This window comes from Lampetra fluviatilis, chromosome 10, assembly GCF_964198595.1.
Source record: "Lampetra fluviatilis chromosome 10, kcLamFluv1.1, whole genome shotgun sequence".
NCBI lineage: Eukaryota > Metazoa > Chordata > Hyperoartia > Petromyzontiformes > Petromyzontidae > Lampetra > Lampetra fluviatilis.
Window position 1 is genome coordinate 6,372,296 of NC_136284.1, and position 5,928 is coordinate 6,378,223.

Sequence of the window (5,928 nt, forward strand, 5' to 3'; positions counted from 1 at the left end):
CCACTGGGATTGTTGCACACAGCATTGATGTACGGTGCTTTTTCTGGAAGACTTTGCTGTTTTTTTCCTGGATTTTTCTGTTGCGCGTAGTCACTTTAAGATGTTTCTTGTTCGTGTTTTTGTTTGTTTCGGTTGCACCCGAGTCAAGAGCCGAGTGGCTCACAGGGCTGTACCTAATACATGAACTGAACTGAACACGCGCGGTACAACTGGCAGCGCCTCGCTTGTTTCCCCTGCTCGCTCCTTCAGCGCTCGAGTTGCGTGGACAGATTGAGCCAAGCCCAAACGCTTGTGCTTCTGAACCCCCCCGCCGACCCCATTCATTGCAAGTCTCGGTGAGGGATCACCCCACCCACCCACCCACTCCTCCCCCGCCCTTCTGCACCACCTCAACGTCCGTGTGAAAAGCCCTCCGTGAGCATTATTACGCACGGCTTGGCAGCCTCCACCCTCTGCCCGGAGCGCTAAGGGAAGGGACATCCTGCTGTTTCTGAGAAGGGGTGAGGAGTAAGGCTACAGCGGCACTGTGGAACGGGGGTAGGGGGGGGGGGTCCTTAGTGGTTACATTAAACGGAGGGTCCAATAAAAAGTAAGCCCCCCCCCCCACCTCCACAGCTTTCGTCACGGATAAGAGGAGTACGACTGCACTCGTTTCTTTATTCTCTAGGTTGTAAGATGCTCCACAAAGTAAGACGCTAAAAACGTGTGCGTCAAAAAAACGTTACCGAAATCTGGTCTCACACACACAGGCACGCCTACCATATTATTCTTCGGATATTCGAAGAATCGGGTATATTAGATCTACGTGACCACTGGCTCAGTGTTCAGCCGCCCGTTCGTGTACTCAGGTGTTTGTAAAGGTTCGCTAATCGGCATCATCAGCACATACGGCGCTTTTTTTGGGGGGGGGGGGGGAGGGAGAAAAACGCGGACTCAAAAAACAACACCACGAATTTTTTTGTCCCAAAATGTTGTCGGTGTATTCGCCCCCCCCCCGCCGTACGTGGTGGTGGTGGTGGTGGTGTGCGCTCGTCCACGACACCCAACAGCTGTCCACCGCTGGCAAGGAGTGCGAGTGGCGAGTTCACCCCTGGGGGTTGTGTGAGCGGTACGTACCCGCCTGTCCTGGCAATTCAACGTGTCACTTGGCAGCGCGTAGCCCTATAATTTGGGGGCAATTTAACCATCTCCTCTATAACCGGTATTTCCTTGAAACGCCTTACAACACCTGATAACGTTTTCTTAGACGGATACTGCATCACAAGAGCAGTTTCAGTGCATTATCCCCGATCTGTTAAACATGAAGGTGTGCCGCTTTAGTGTTGTTTAAAGTATATATATAAAATCTAGCTGCTTGAAGTGAGTTGATTACCATTAAAACACAATCAAGTAGCACAATTGTATCAGAACAATGCGCACGCGTATGCAAACATCGACATCTGGCTGTGTTATTAGATGTTTGCGATATCTTGCAGAGTAGGTGGGTCCTTGAACTACACGGCAAGGGACACGTCCCTAGGCTCTGATTAAAGTGACGGACGTGGGCCAAGGCACTTTGAGAGGAATGCGTTTCTCCTTAAACGTTAACGTGAAGATGTCCTCCAAGCTCGCACTACGAGAGCTCATCTTTTGTCATGCAATTTGTTTCTGGAGTGCATTGCTTTCCACCACCACCCCCCTCACCTCCCACCACCGCCACCACCTCCGTACACCTCCCCCTTCTTTTGGAGTGACGGTCATAAAACTTCAGGATGGGTCTTGTTCTTCTTTTGTCTTGCAGGAGGGGAGGTGGGGGTGCTTGTCGTCCCGGTGGGGTCCTTTGATTACAGCTGGCGAGAGCCCCCCCTGGGAAAACCAGCGGAGCACGGACGCCGGTTTATAGCCTCCACAGACCACCCCGCCTCCCAGCAACCGCTGTAAAAATTACGTGTAATTAACAGTTTTCACGGGAAGGGGATCACAGCACCTGCGGGCACGGCCTGTGGCCCCAAAAAAAAATGCCCTCCGACCACTCCTCCTCTCTTTGACCGGCCCCGCTTGCTTGCACAAAACACTTTGATGTGGTGCAATGACCCCGTGCAACTCCTATATCAACACCATGAATCAGGAATGTGTCTCAAGCCAAGATAAGCAGAATGTCACGTTAAATATTTGATGTTAAACCATACCTTTCTGCAAAAGTGGAAGCTAAGGTCACCTCTGTACGGTATTTTTTCCTGCACATTTACTGGGCGTGGACCTTGGAAAGGGGAACATTTCCTTCAGCAAAAACACAATTTTCACGCCGCAAAGGGAGGAACGTGATTCTAAAAATAAATGGCATTGCATGAAATGCATTCATAATTAAAGCACGCCACACACTGTCAGAGATCTAACAGGATTGTACCAAATCTCAGGTGACTCAGGGGTAAAGAGAGCAGTTCGCGATCGGAAGGCTGCGAGTTTAAACTCTGGTTGGGATTATGCCTCAGCCCAACATCCGTGGGTTACTATAATAAGTACCATTTTGTGCTGTAGTCAACAGTATTTGTTCTATTGACAACCACGCTCCTGCCATATTAATGTGGAATTTCCACTATTAACTTGGGACTGTAAATAGATGAGCACCACACAACGCTCAATTGAGTAGGAATTAACTTTCGACTAATACTGTATAACGACTAAAGCTTATTCTCAACGAGGACTACTGCGAGTAAACTCTGGAGACGAACTCACTCAGAGGGTTTCATATTCGTATTGTATCGTTTGTGGTTACTGCCACAAATCGACATCAGAAGCAAAACTAGGGAGGCTCTTAACAAAGCATCCACATCAACCACACGATCGCACGGGTACAGGATCCCTTTGTAGATGCTTCTCGCCGCGTATTATTAATGTGCACAGGAAGCAAGCAAGCCCTAATGAGGGGCTGATGGAAAAGCACTTCCAGGTGAGACTGCAGGTTTTACGGGGATACATATGCAGGTCTACGCCGACAACTGATGGGATAAACTTAAAGCATTCCACGGCGAAATCCGCCCCTTAATATTTCTTGCGGACAGCTTCACGATTACTGTGCGCGCTTGCTCCGAGAGCGACATCTGCGCAACTCTTTTCATGCTGCGCAGATGGAGGGCAGAAAATAGCAAAGCAAGTTTCCAGATTTCATACCTCGTGTTTCTTGGTTCCATATCCAACGTTTCTCTCCAATGCACGAGGGTGAGCGGTCTCCAGTTTCACCACGTATGCACAATGAGTTCGTATGCACAAGCAATGAAACTGATAATCAGCAAATGGCCAGCCAACATAAAACACCAGTAGCAAGTCGGCGACTTCATAGTCAAGGAAGACACCTGAGCTGCTCCACTCAGTTCCTGATAAGACATCCAGAGATGTGAAAGAACATAGGATATCCTGGTGACCGCACTACAAGCCGAAAAACACATTTGAGAGATTACATACTACTTTGCAATTTATCGCACTTCGAAGGTGGGGGGGCAATTTGCTTACGAAAGAAAAGTGCCGCGGCCCAGCAAGCCGTGGACTGCGCGTGTAAACAAAAGTGGAATGACCATCAGATAAACCGGCACTTAACTGCGGAGACAAGGGACACTGGCACACAACAGTGGTCACGAAAGCCAGGCAACAGTCGCAAACATGAAAACACTTTTAGATAAAAAGAAAAAAGCCGTCAAAGGGTAACTCACCACGAACCATGTGCCCCATCTGCAAATCTGGAAAATGGCCAACCTGCCAACCACACAACTCTGGCGGTTGAGATGTTAACTCCCTCGCCTGGTATCCAGGTCGTAGTTTCAATCCCGACCCGGACTCCTGTATATTTGTAGTTTGCATGTTATCCCCATGTCGGCGTGGATTTTTCTTCGTTGCGTTTAGAGTATTTGGCTGCTATAAATTTCCGCATCATAAGCCAGTTCATTGGACTATCATTTGCGGCCGGGTCACTTCTGAAAAAAAACTACATAGCTCATTGGGCCATACCTGGGGTAAAACACTGTTTTTCTTTTTTTTTGGTGAAAAGTTGGGTTGATTGACCCGACTGAGGATATGCAATTTCGGCGCTTCACCACGGCAAGTGAGTTTGCACGTGTGCAATTGTAGTGGCGTACAATGTAACCTATACAAAAGCGTGCAAATGTTAATGAAATGTTTATGTGATGCAAATTGCAAAGTACCAAATGTTTGAAATTCTTCCTGATGTTTTATTTTTTTGTCTTTCATATTTGATTCAAAACACACACGCACACACATTCAATTTGTTAAACGTATGTTTCATGTAATAATAATATATATCTTCTGTGAAAACTGGACAAATTTCAAAACGTAATTATCAAGTCAAACAAATCACCTTATTCCTCTTTAAACACAGAATTTAGTTTAACACATAGGCTTTTGCGATCAATATTGTTTTGGGTCAGGTTGCATAAATAAAGTGTCATAAACCTTCCTCCACCCAACACAGCCAATTCATACAATTGTCACGTGAACGTACAAATGTATTACTGCTTCAACACACCGAGTGTTGGAGAGCAATCTGACATTTAAATGAGAATCGGTATTAAATTGGCATGTTTGTTCACACGCGACAGCTGTATTGACTTCTCAGGTGGAGGTTTTTACGACATTTTACTTACGCGACAGGACCCAAAATAAATCAATTACAAATAACATAAATTTGTAGTTCACAAAATTTGTGGCCAGACAGTGGACACAAGTGAATATTTTTCAGTTAGCTGTCATCAAGCATGGAATGCCATTTTCTTTCTTCAATCAAAACTCAACGTGCTCATCCATCCACCAATAACAATCCAAACTCCCATCCACCACAAGGTGCCAAACAACCGGCCATAACGCTGCATCTTCAAAAGAAAGTGGACATGCAAATCGTTGCAATTAGACATATTGACTCAACGCTCATCTCATTTTATACGAAGGCTTTCATGGCCAATATTATGACTCCGGGTTTATTTATTTTGGGTTACATCATGTGTAGATATGATTTTCTTTTCATGTTAATCCTGATCTGAGCCAATCACCCGAAAGAGCCAATCAAAATAAAATTGTCACGTGGGCAGACATGCCAAATGAATATGGTTTTCTCAGCAAACCGAAAAAATTGAAAAGCAAGCAAAATTTACAATGTTCTACATTTCATTGGAATAAATCCAACATCAAGCGTAAAAACAACCATCTCTCACATCTTTTAGGGTCTAACATTTTCCAAATTTCAGTACCATTTGATGTTGTCGAATTGTTTCCTGTGGTAGCACCCATTTATGATTTGACAAATGAAAATGTATTGAAATAAAAAAAATCACCATGCACTCCAAACACTCGCAAAGGTAGTCGTTATTCTTATGCCACATTTCCACAACGTTATTAGTAAGCGTGCTGGACATTGTCCAGTAACAGTCCATTCACCTGCTCTGGGATTAACAGCACGACACAGATTAGGGTTCTCCACATTATCAGCTGTGAAACTCCACAAATGCGGCCCTGCAAGCCAGGTATGCCTCATCCCCCTCTCGGCCTCCTGCAACTGGATCTGATCTTTAAACAAAAAATGCTAAACTGCATTAAGTCTGTCCCAAGCCAATATGTATTTTCGAACATTTCTGCCAGGCTGTTTTTAACAAAAACACAGCCCTAAAGTTGAAGGTATGCCATTGAATGCAAGTCTCACTGTCACGTTGGCCTCTTATGTGCTGCTTTCTAATCAACGTTGACTCGCGAACCCACTCACTAAGCCTTCTTGGCGTTGTGTTGGCTCAGTTGGGCTGCCGCAAGAATTGGGGCCGAACCAGCGAGCCCAGTTTGCAAACTGAGCCAGCAACTCTTCCCAGTGGTTGTGGAAACGTGGCATTACACACTCCTGCCTGGCTCCGATTTGAGGTCCCCACTTCCCAGATTCAATACGATACACTGGGC